This window comes from Sorex araneus, chromosome 8 (genome assembly GCF_027595985.1).
Source record: "Sorex araneus isolate mSorAra2 chromosome 8, mSorAra2.pri, whole genome shotgun sequence".
Lineage (NCBI taxonomy): Eukaryota > Metazoa > Chordata > Mammalia > Eulipotyphla > Soricidae > Sorex > Sorex araneus.
The window spans coordinates 16531758-16542916 of record NC_073309.1 but is presented as its reverse complement, the minus strand read 5'-3'; the positions used below and the strand labels follow the sequence as shown (position 1 = coordinate 16542916).

Here is an 11159-nt window from a genome sequence, read left to right as displayed (position 1 = left end):
TAAATACAAAAGAACATTTCATGTAGGAAAAAAACAAGGACATATTTTTAAAAAGACAAATACCAAATGATGAAAGATCAGCCTGCTCCAAATGAAAGCTTGTATGGTGCATCAAAATGTCACGGCGATAACACCTAATGATCAAAGCTTCATCACCACACTTTGTCATCATCCTCATACACAGGATATAAAGTGCTCATGACTATAAGAAGTCCTAAGTCCTACCCAGACAAGAAGTATCAAATCTCAGAAATCAGTATATAGAACATTAATTTTCTGAATGATTTCTATACAGGTCAATATTAAGAAATATGAGAATCCTCTATGAACAGAAGAACTTTATTCTAGTGATATTGTCAGGATAAAATAATCATAAATATTAACCAATTCAATTACCTTTTGTACCTAGAACACAGAAAAATTTTATAGATCATCAGTAGGATAATTCTTCCCTGTTCTTCTCTTCATAAAGCAGATAGAACACAATGACTGGAATTCACTTGATTTGTTATTAACTTCTCTGCCTGATTAGGGTTCACAGTACCCTAATCTCTCCTATTCGACTCTAGAAAAAAAGAAAACATGATATATCAATAATCACAGTGGTCAATGGTTGAAAAATATTCTATTTCCAAGTAATTCCTTCAACTAATTCGGTTATACTAACATCCTCATCCAGTCTGAAATCTATGTTAATAACGTAAGTATACAAAGATGATGAACTAGCTTAAAAGAACAAAAAGACACAATGGTTATTCCAATTACATCTGGTGATCTGTAGTATTTGTATTTGGCTATGTGGAATAATCAGCATCATTCCAAGCAGTTAGTAGTGTGGGATTTATTTTCCACCTGATCAAATTCTAAAGAAAACAGAACCAGAGTGGAAAGTGATAAAGATTTAGAACCCAACACATCTGTGTTTGAGACTTGGCTTTGTTATTTTCTGTTGTTATTATCTCGTCTGAAATGAAATATCTAGCCTCTCTGGGTTTTAAAGTACACCCAAATAACTGAAGAATAATATTTATCTTCAAAAATCAATGACAACGACCAACATATGTTGACCACACCATCCCCTGTGCTAATAATAGCTTTATATGTAGGCATGATCAAGTTAACACTCTTGGAAGCCCTTTTATTTAAGCACTAGTATTATCTATTGCATTATGCATATGAGGAAACTGAGATAGAGCATTTTATGGGAAACTGATTTTATATGAAAGCAGATAATGAATTGAAGACTATTTATCTGATCCTAACAGGCTGTTTTAGAAATGTTTGGTTACTAAACTCTATATCTATGGATGACTACATTTACAAGAGCCACAAAGCATATTATATACAACAACAACAAAATGCTACACCCCTGCTCTGGAAAACAAAAGAAATAAAAGAAAAAAGGTTTGGAGTGATAGTACATTTGGTAGGGTGCTTGCCTTGTATGCGGCTAACCCAGGTTTAATCTCCAGCACCCCAAATGATCCCCTGAGCACTCCCAGTAGTAATTCTTGAGTGAGAGCCAGAAATAACCCTGAACATTTCTGGCCAGGTGTGGTCCCCAAACAAATAAAGCAAACATACAACAAAGCTTAGCTACCTATCTGATAACAGAGAGCTTTATCTTTCCCGATGATGATGAATTACTAATAAAAATATGTCACGTCTACTGCCAACACCAATTTTAAACTGTCATTGCAAGCACTTCTCCTAAGCATATTTTCTTTTAAATGAACTATAGTTGCATAATGTAATTAGCCAATAACTTTTTCACAAATGGTTTCATGTGATTTCACTGGATTAAGACAAAAATAGGGACACATAGAAGTCTTGCCTGCTATAGGGACTCAGACTTCCACTGAAGTATCAACTTTGCATTTTTGGTTCGCCATATAAATGAGAAGTATGAAAGCAAGATATTAAATATAGATGATTACTAGGGTAATACATACTTAAAATTCAAGGTTTTGAATTTTGTGAGTAAGTGTGTGTGTGTGTGTGTGTGTGTGTGTGTGTGTGTGTGTTTAGATATACAAGCACTGCTGAGGCAGCATTTGTCATGCCATTTGACTGCTCTGGGATCCAGGACTGATATTATATGAAGCACTTGACAATTCAGTAAAAAATAATCTGATGTTTTTCCAAAACTAGTCAATAATAAATGAGTCTCAGAATTTAAATCAAAACAATGGATTTCTCGCAGTACATTATTGATAAGGCACACTTATTCTAACAACATTTTCAAAGGATAATGTATTATTTACTGCCACTACTAATAAACACTCCAACATAAATGAATGGATTAAACTAAATAAATAGAAGAATCCTGCACATGTTAAACATTCTGCAGAATAGTTTATTTTGAATTTGTGTAAAAAACTAATGTGTAACACAGTTTCCGAAACTCATGAAAAAATATATGTGCATATATACTGTAGTTGCCAGTAAAACATGCTTTAAAATAATAGCTCAAATTCCATATAACTAAATGCTAAAATACTGAATGACTCTTCCATGTGAATATCAGCACATTCAGCTTATCAGAGTAATGCAGTATAAGAACGTGACAAATAACTCTTCCATTAAATAAAGTTATATGAGGCTAGTATACTATTTTAAAGACATATTTCAGAACTTGATATTTTGCAAAACGTTTTGCTCCTATTTTATTTATATTTTTATTGATGTAACATTCCATTAAAATATTGCATACAGTTTTATTCCATGTTAAATGCTATAGCAGGCTAACCAGTATAAGTGTCCCATCTGTCTCAATTTATCCACTCTCCCTTTCTTGCCTCCCTCAGGTAAACACTTATTAACATTATAATCAAAAAGTTCATTTTATGTCTTTTAGTTTTTTCATTTGTTTGTTCTCTTTATATTTTAAATACTGTAATCTAAAAGTGATAAGAATGTTAAAGGAAAGACATGAATAATGCATGCGTTCTTGGTTAAAAAAGGAGAAAAAATGGTGGAAGACAGGGAGATTTCTAGTGAACCCAATTACTATCTATAAGGATTATATTTCATCATGATTTTAACCATGTTTTTTTTTTCCTCTAATGTGTATTAGACTGCCTAATTAGAACACCATATTTAAAGAAATATTTTAAAAATAAATTGCATTGTGGTAATTGTAGACTTACATATAATTGTAAGGAATAATGAAGAGTTTCCTTATACTGTCTAGTGCCTCCTTAATAAATTGTAAAACACTTTGCCACAATCAGATAAAATTATTAATCTAATCTTCCCATGTCATGTCAAACAAGTCATTTAACTTAAATCATGCTGCACATAATAGTATTTGTTTATTTTATTATTCTTATCCCTGGGAATGTAACTAAAGCATTGTGTTCGCCAAGAGTTCATTGATATTTTTGTCTTTTAAACTAGTGTATAGTAGTCCAAGTTAAGTGTATGTCACTGCTTATGTGTGTTAATTTCAGTTTTAGCATATTATGAATTTAGCTGATAATATAATTTTGTACAAAATTTTCTGTGCATGCATTCAGAAATAAAATTTCTGTGGTTGGCAGAGCACGAGGGAGTAAATAACATTGAATACAACTGGATGAAACATATTGTTATTGAATGTTTACTTTCATAGGAAAATGCCAAAACATTTTCCAAAGTTGTATCATTCTTCATTCCAACCTGCAATGTGTAAGTGATTCACTTTCTTCACATTCACACCATCACTTCGTATTTTCATTATATATATATTTTTTATTTTAGTTGAGGATGTGTAGTGGTGTGTTATTATGGTGCTAATTTGCATTTCTCCGATGATTAAAGGTGTTGAACATCTTTTCATGTGATTATTTGCCATCTGTTTATCTGGGTTTTCAGTAAAATGTGCTTGTCATCTGCCCATTTTCTAAGTGGAGCTTTATATTTTTCTTTTGAAATTTGAAAGTTTTAAAAGATATCATCTAGATACAGAATCTCTCTCATATATCTCATTTGAAAATATGTTTTTTTAAATACAATCTAAAACTTTATTTTTATTTTCTTTATACGGATTTCATAGAGCAAAAGATTTTACACTTTGAGAAGATCCAATACATCAATTATTTCTTTTATGTGTGCTTTTCGGTGTGCTTTTCGGTGTCAAGTTTAAGAACACTTTACTTCTTAGGATCTTTTTTAAAATTTAACATTTTATATTTGAATGCCTACGTTCAAATTGATTTCTGTGTGAAATTCAGATTGAATTTGATTTTGTTTTCCTTTCTTCTGGCTGTTTAATATTCCGGCACCATTTGTTGAAAGACAGTTTCCTTCTGTTCCAGAGGTAGAACGGGACGGCTCACTGGGACCTAGGTGGAGGGAAGTAGGTACTCTGGTGGTGGGTGAGGTATTGAAATGATGTATGCGCAAAACTACCGTTAACAGTGTCTTAAATATTTCAATATAGATTTTTTTTTTTAAATTGCAGCTAGGGTAAGACCAAAAAAAAAAAGTGGGGGAAGGGGGGTATTTCCAGGATTTGGGATCTATTTGGCACTTCTAAATGGAATCAGCTATAGCAACATGGTCTCATTTCCGAGTTCTTCCCTTCTGTCTCAGCGTTTCTCAGTGGGAAAGGGCTTCCTCAGGCTCTGTAGAGTGACTTCTGGGGGGACACGCATTGCAGTATCCCTGATGTGTCACCCTTGCTGCTTGTGTTACGCTCACTTGCTATTGCCATAGGCGTTCTGCTGAATTGAAGGAGGAAGGAGCCTACTTGAGTCACCTTGTCTAAGTAGACTGAGGCTCTAATGATCTTCTGTGGGGAAAGTTGAATCCTTGAAGTCCTGTGATGGTCGCACTCCTGGGACCTCTCATAGGTCTGGTTGATGAGTGCTGCACAAAAAGCTAAGAAAGGCGCCATTTTGTCTAAATTCAAAGTCCCTAAAATATTCATTTAAAAAATAAATTACATATTATCTCCTCCCTCATTTACCAATGAGAAGAATGTAGGTTTAGAAACATTCTATTTAAGCTCCTAAGTGAAAAATGGGCTGTAATAGATATTTAGCTGCTGTATCAGTACAAAAGGACACATTCTTTCTACTTTCTTTTTTGCACATAGGAGTAGTTATAGTTTTTAAGCGAAAAAGTGTGAATCCTTACAAAATATTTTTTTTTTCTTTTTGGGTCACACCCGGCGATGCACAGGGGTTACTCCTGGCTCTGCACTCAGGAATTACTCCTGGCGGTGCTCAGGGGACCATATGGGATGCTGGGAATTGAACTTGGGTCAGCCACGTGCAAGGCAAACGCCCTACCCGCTGTGCTATTGCTCCAGCCCCCGCCCCTTACAAAATATTCTTTACTTGATGCCATTTATCCGAGAAGAGAAAAGCTATATAATTAAACGTGTTCATGAAAGTGTTCATGGAAAACACAAAGGCAAACAAGATAAGTATAAAATGAATACTTTCTGGGAAACGCAAGGTACAGTCAATGAGGGTAACAGTGGTGCATACAGGGGGTTCTCATTAAAGCAAAGCAAAATTTTGAAAGGCTGTTTGGCAAAACGACTAGCTCCAGCACTGTTCTGATGTTCTGATGCTACTAGCTTGCCCTCCTCCATCCAGCCCTGATTTCAGGATGACTAGCACCAACACTAGGAGAAGTGTCCTGCTCTGGCATCCTTTGGGAAAGCGAGGGCAGCCGGACTGAATTTTAGATTCTTCCTCTGGGAAAGAGAAAAGTGGCTAACTTCTTCTCTTTGTCTTTCTCCCCTAGACATTTCAGATGCTGGCAGGAGGGCAGTCTGGAACTGACAACACCAGCAGTAATTACTGAGGAGACACTGTAAGGATATGCTTTGTTTTGTTGTCTTCAAATACCAGAGGCAAAAAAATAATAATAAAGTGTTTACAAGAAGTGAAAGATCAGCCCTCACTCTTTCTCATGTTGATGAAATCCTGCATAAGTAAAAGAGACACTTCTAGCTATTGAGTAAACATGAATGAGTTCCAAATACTGATTTCAAAGAAATGGAGGTTGCTGTTTGTAGAGGGTGGAAAGGGTGGGGGGTAGAGAGGGGAGGTGGAGGAGGACAACATGAAAGGCAGGAGGCAGGAGAAAGATGTAGGGTAAAACCATGAAGATGGGAAAAGGCAATTTCAAAATACTCTAAGCAGTGATACACAGATGCAATTTTATAGTTTTCAGTTTTTCTTACCGAGAAAGAAACATTTTAAATGAGATGTAACTGTTGGCAGAGCATTTTGTCTTCTAGCTTCCAAGGATGGAATGCTCCCCCCACCCCCCACCCCCCGATCTGGGAAGATGCTATTTTTGCTGCTTTATTCTTACAATGCTTATGCTTGTCCATCAGCCCGATAGAAACAAGGACATGAGGTGTTCAGAGACATGCCCTTGACTCATGACTCTGCTATTGGCTAACTCTTAGCATTATAGATGAAATATAAAGAATACAATTTTTTCATAAGATGTGAAAGTATAATGGAACAAAGCAGTAGAAGTCCAAAGACAGCAAAGCAAAGGTATGAGTATCTCTCCATCTAATCTTCCTGTCTTCTCCTCAAGTGCTTACAGATGGTTTCCACAGGGTAGACTGCTTTGTGTCACCTTCATGTTTAAGACCCCACGGGAGATGCATTGCCCTCAGCTCGGCGCTAACCGAGGGACCATGTGTGAGCAGTGATCTTGTTTTTCACACTCACTTTGTTCAAAGAACACCAAAACACTAATTTGAAAGGAAGAAAAATGGATAAGCAGTTCCATATCTTGAGACAGTGTATTAAATTTAGTGTAATATTCTTTAAATGAAACTATTTAGAAACTGCAACTGATACTTATATTTTCTCTATATGTTGACTGGATTTTTAAGTTTCTCTCTCTCTACCCCCCCTTCTTAAGAGAGGTTTGATCATTGATATCATGAGTTCAATAAAAATCAGACTACTATAGTGTTTGTTTGTACCTGAGTAGTTTGATTAAGCTCAGAGTCTTTGAAAGGTCACCCAACATATATCAAAATATATCAAACAAGATACTATATACTACATATTTCTCAGTTTATAATCTAAATCTCAGAAGAAATTTTAATAAAATCATAAACTGAGTATTATCTAAAAACATTTATAGTATCTTCAAAATATATATATTATGTATTTACATACAGAATATATATATATATATATATATATATATATATTCCTTTATTCAATGCCTCTATTGCAAACACAACCCCCAAAAGGAGAGAGAGAACAAAAAGGAATGCCCTTCCACAAAGGCCGGGGCAGGGGCATGGGGATGGGTGGGGGATTTACTGGGATCATTGGTGGTGGAGAATGGGCACTGGTGGAGGGATGGGTACTCGATCACTGTATGATTGAGTATGAAACACAAACACAAATGTTTGTAAGTATGTACCTCACGGTGATTCACAGTTAAAAACATAGCGGCCTTAAATATTAAAATACCTATTAGTTCTCACCACCATGTTAGTGCTCTCATAAATGTATCTGTAATCATTAAACAAAAAAAATTGTGTTGAAAATAACAAATATAAAGGAAATGAATGAACATAACTAGAAATCAAAATTATGGGGTCTAACGCTAGTGTTTCATACCACAGCTAAGTCTTGTTAAATACCATTTCAATTTACTGTATACATACACTAGCACTGTAGTAGCACTGCCATCCCGCTCATCGATTTGCTCGAGCAGGCACCAGTAACATCTCCATTGTGAGACTTGGTGTTACTGTTTTTGGCATATCAAATATACCACGGCTAGCTTGCCAGGCTCTGCCGTGCTGGCGGGATACTCTCAGTAGTTTGTCAGACTCTCTGAAAGAGATAGAGAAATCGAACCCGGGTCGGAAGCATGCAAGGTAAACACCCTACCTGCTGTGCTATCGCTCCAGTCCACTGTATACAAGCATTGTAAAAATTTAGCAACATTTTTTACTAAAAATTAGACTGTCAGGGTTGCTGTCTGCTTTGTCTCAATGTAAAAAACAGGGCATCATCAGCAGGATTATAGTTAGAGGTAGAGTTTTGACAATTTCATTTGAGGGGGGTGAGAGGGTTAACACCTGACTGTGCTTCGGGTCTATTCCTGACTCTGTATTCAGGGATAATTATTTCTTAATTTTAATTAATTAAGTTTTATTGAATCGCCTTAAGATATTATCGGACGAGCCTCACGCATGGGGGAGCCAATGGAGGAACCCAGGTGTGTGGGACCTGGGGCCGAGATCTCCAAGGCTGCTTGGATCAGGACTTGTCCTCTTCCACCCAGATCCTTCATTTTTCAGTAGCTAGGCAGTCACACCCAGAGACTGCCCCCAGCGCTGTGTAGTCCTATCAATGGCCAACATCCAGAGACTATAAAACCAAGCTCCCGGACATCTAATAGCTGAGTTCTCCCTCTGACAAGCTACCCAGAGTCTATTGCCCACTCAGGAAAGCCTGGCAAGCTCCCCATGGTGTAATCATATCCCAAATACAGTAACAGATATATACATACCCCTCAGAGAGCCCGGCAAGCTACCAAGAGTATCTGCCCTCATGGCAGAGCCTGGCAAGGTACCCGGGGCGTATTTGATATGTCAAAAACAGTAACTATAGGTCTCATTCTCCTGACCCTAAAAGAGCCACCAATTGTTGGGAAAGATGAGTAAGAAGAGGTTGCTAAAATCTCAGAATTGAGTGTAATAGAGGCGTTACTGGTGCCCGCTCGAGTAAATTGACAAACAATGGGATGACAGTGATACAGTGACAGTGATACCTTGAGATATAGTCACAAAGCTTTCATGATTGAGTTTCAGTCATACAATGATCATACACTCATCCTTCCACCAGTGCTCATTTTCCACCACCAATTTCCCCAGTATTCCTCCCACCCCTTATGCCTCCATTCCCATCCCCCTACTTCTGTGGCAGGCACCTTCCTTCTTACTCTCTCTACTTTGGGCATTGTGGTTTGAAATACAGTTACTGAGGGCCATCATGTTTGGTTCACAATCTACTTTCAGCACACATCTCCCATGCTGAGAAATCCCTCCAACCATCATTGACTTAGTGGTCCCTTCTCCATCCCAACTGCTTTCTCCACAGGGATTATTTCTGGCAGATCTCCAGGGACCAATGGGTCAGCCAAATGCAAGACAAGTACATTATCTGCTGTATTTTCTCTCTGGCCCCAGTTTTGCTGATTTCTAATCTACTGTAATTAGGGATTTTTAGAATTTATATTTAATCCTATAATCAAATTAAATAATAATAATTTATAGTATAGCTACCCAGGCTCTGATAAGTGCCTGAAACATATGTTAAAATGTAATGCTGCTTAAGCTAAAAATAAAAAAAAATTAAAAGAATTTTCTACATTTTTAAAGACTGTAAGTACCATTACATTTTGGTAAACTTAAGCTAACACTTGATAATTCCACATATATTATTGAAATTTACTTTGCTTCAATCAGTGACTCAAGAAGGGAATTTTTATTGGAGCTATCTCCTTTTAATTCCATAAGCCAGCCCTGAGGGTTTGCTCTGTTCCTGGCAAGGTGCTGGCCATGAATAGATGCCTGGCCAAACTAATTGAGGGTCTACTGTGCACTGTTCTGAATATAAGCAGGGTCAATGCCCCAGGACTACACTCAAGATGATAGCCTCAGTGGAAAATTATGTATATGTAGAGAGATGCTTGATAAACAACAGTTACTAGGATCACTTGGCAAAACACTCCCGCTTCGGTCTGTCAGAGCTACAAGACACTGTGACAAATATGAGATTCTGTTGTTTTGAATTTCCTGGCAGTGTCTGTAGCCCGTCTACTGGGCTTATGCCCTAAGACAGCGGTCATAGCATGGCCCCACCCTTCCTTCTATCGTGTCAGCTACTTTGAGAGTTTCTGGGTGCAGAGAAGTGAGGGGTTTCATCGGGTTGCTCTGAGCTAGTCATTGAGTCACAGGGCATGTGAATCAGTTTTGGATAGATCAGGGAAGGAATCCGTCTGCTCTCTACAAAGTCTCCTCTATAGGAACAAAGGTAATCTTTTGTTTTCAGAGCTTTCCAATTCCCTGCCTTCATTTTGCAGTGACCCCGAAAGCAAGCAAATTGATACAAAGGTATTTTGCTTTATACCCCTTCTCTTACTCCTTCCTTAGCTTCATTTTTCCCTTTCGCCTTCTTTTCCCATTTTCATGGTGACAGGAATTGAACCCAGGTAGATTCCTAGTTTCCTATGTTCTTCTGAAAATTGCAGGACAGAGCATCATGTCCATTAGGTTGGGTCCTGGCATTAAACTGCAGGCAGCTGAGGCCTCCAGGCCTCCTGAGAACCACTGGCAAGCCGCCAAAACAAAAGCCAGTGACAAAACATCTCCTTTCTCTGTCTCTCTCGACTAAAGAACTAGAAGAGTAAGATTTAAAGAGAAAAGATAGAACTGTGCTACCACGGGCTCACATGGAAGAACTGTAATATTAATAAGGGCAATAAAATCTATTAGATAATACGTACTGAGCACTAAATACAGAGCAGGTAATGTCTTAGGTGATAGATGTGTAAAAGTTAAGCTAACGTTTCTAAAACTTTATAATAGGTTCTGTTTTGTTCTTATATTACTGGAAATCAAGTGATCTAGTGATTATTCCACAGTAAATTCATCTAATTATTTCTAGGTTGTAAGCTGGATGTACGTTGATAATTTTTAGATAGGATAATATCTGTAATGGAATACTTTCATATGGTAATAAGAAAATTAGTAATTAAGTTTTTAACCTTTTTAAAAATCTAATTATTTTCTGGTCTACTAACTCTATTATAAACACATCTTCTAATAGCAGATTTCTAATTTACTTATTTCTAATTACATGATAATATGCAACATTTGCTGTTAAGCTCTGTGGGTCTGGACCAAATGGATTTTTAAAAAATATAGACAGACAAAGGGAGAGGAATTGGAGCACTTGCCATTTTTATTATCGAGCTCTGAAAACAATTTCAGCATGCAGAGCAGAGTTCCTTTGGAAAATTAATTTTAAATGGGAAAGGCATTCTGCCTTTGGTTACATGGTTGATTATTTTTAAATGTATATGGCATTGCTGCCATTCACAATAATTACCTGTCAAAGATTTCTTCCTTACTCTGTATTCCATTTTTGTCATCAAGATGTACCTAT

The 11159-nt window shown here is 36.9% G+C and overlaps 1 non-coding gene across 1 annotated transcript; it reads left to right on the top strand.

Moving 5' to 3' along the window:
* Window positions 1–430: 430 nt before the first annotated feature.
* Window positions 431–564, top strand: LOC129406881 (U8 small nucleolar RNA). The gene has a single exon (XR_008631306.1). It is a non-coding gene; the product is annotated as a U8 small nucleolar RNA (small nucleolar RNA).
* The last annotated feature ends 10595 nt before the right edge of the window (window positions 565–11159 follow it).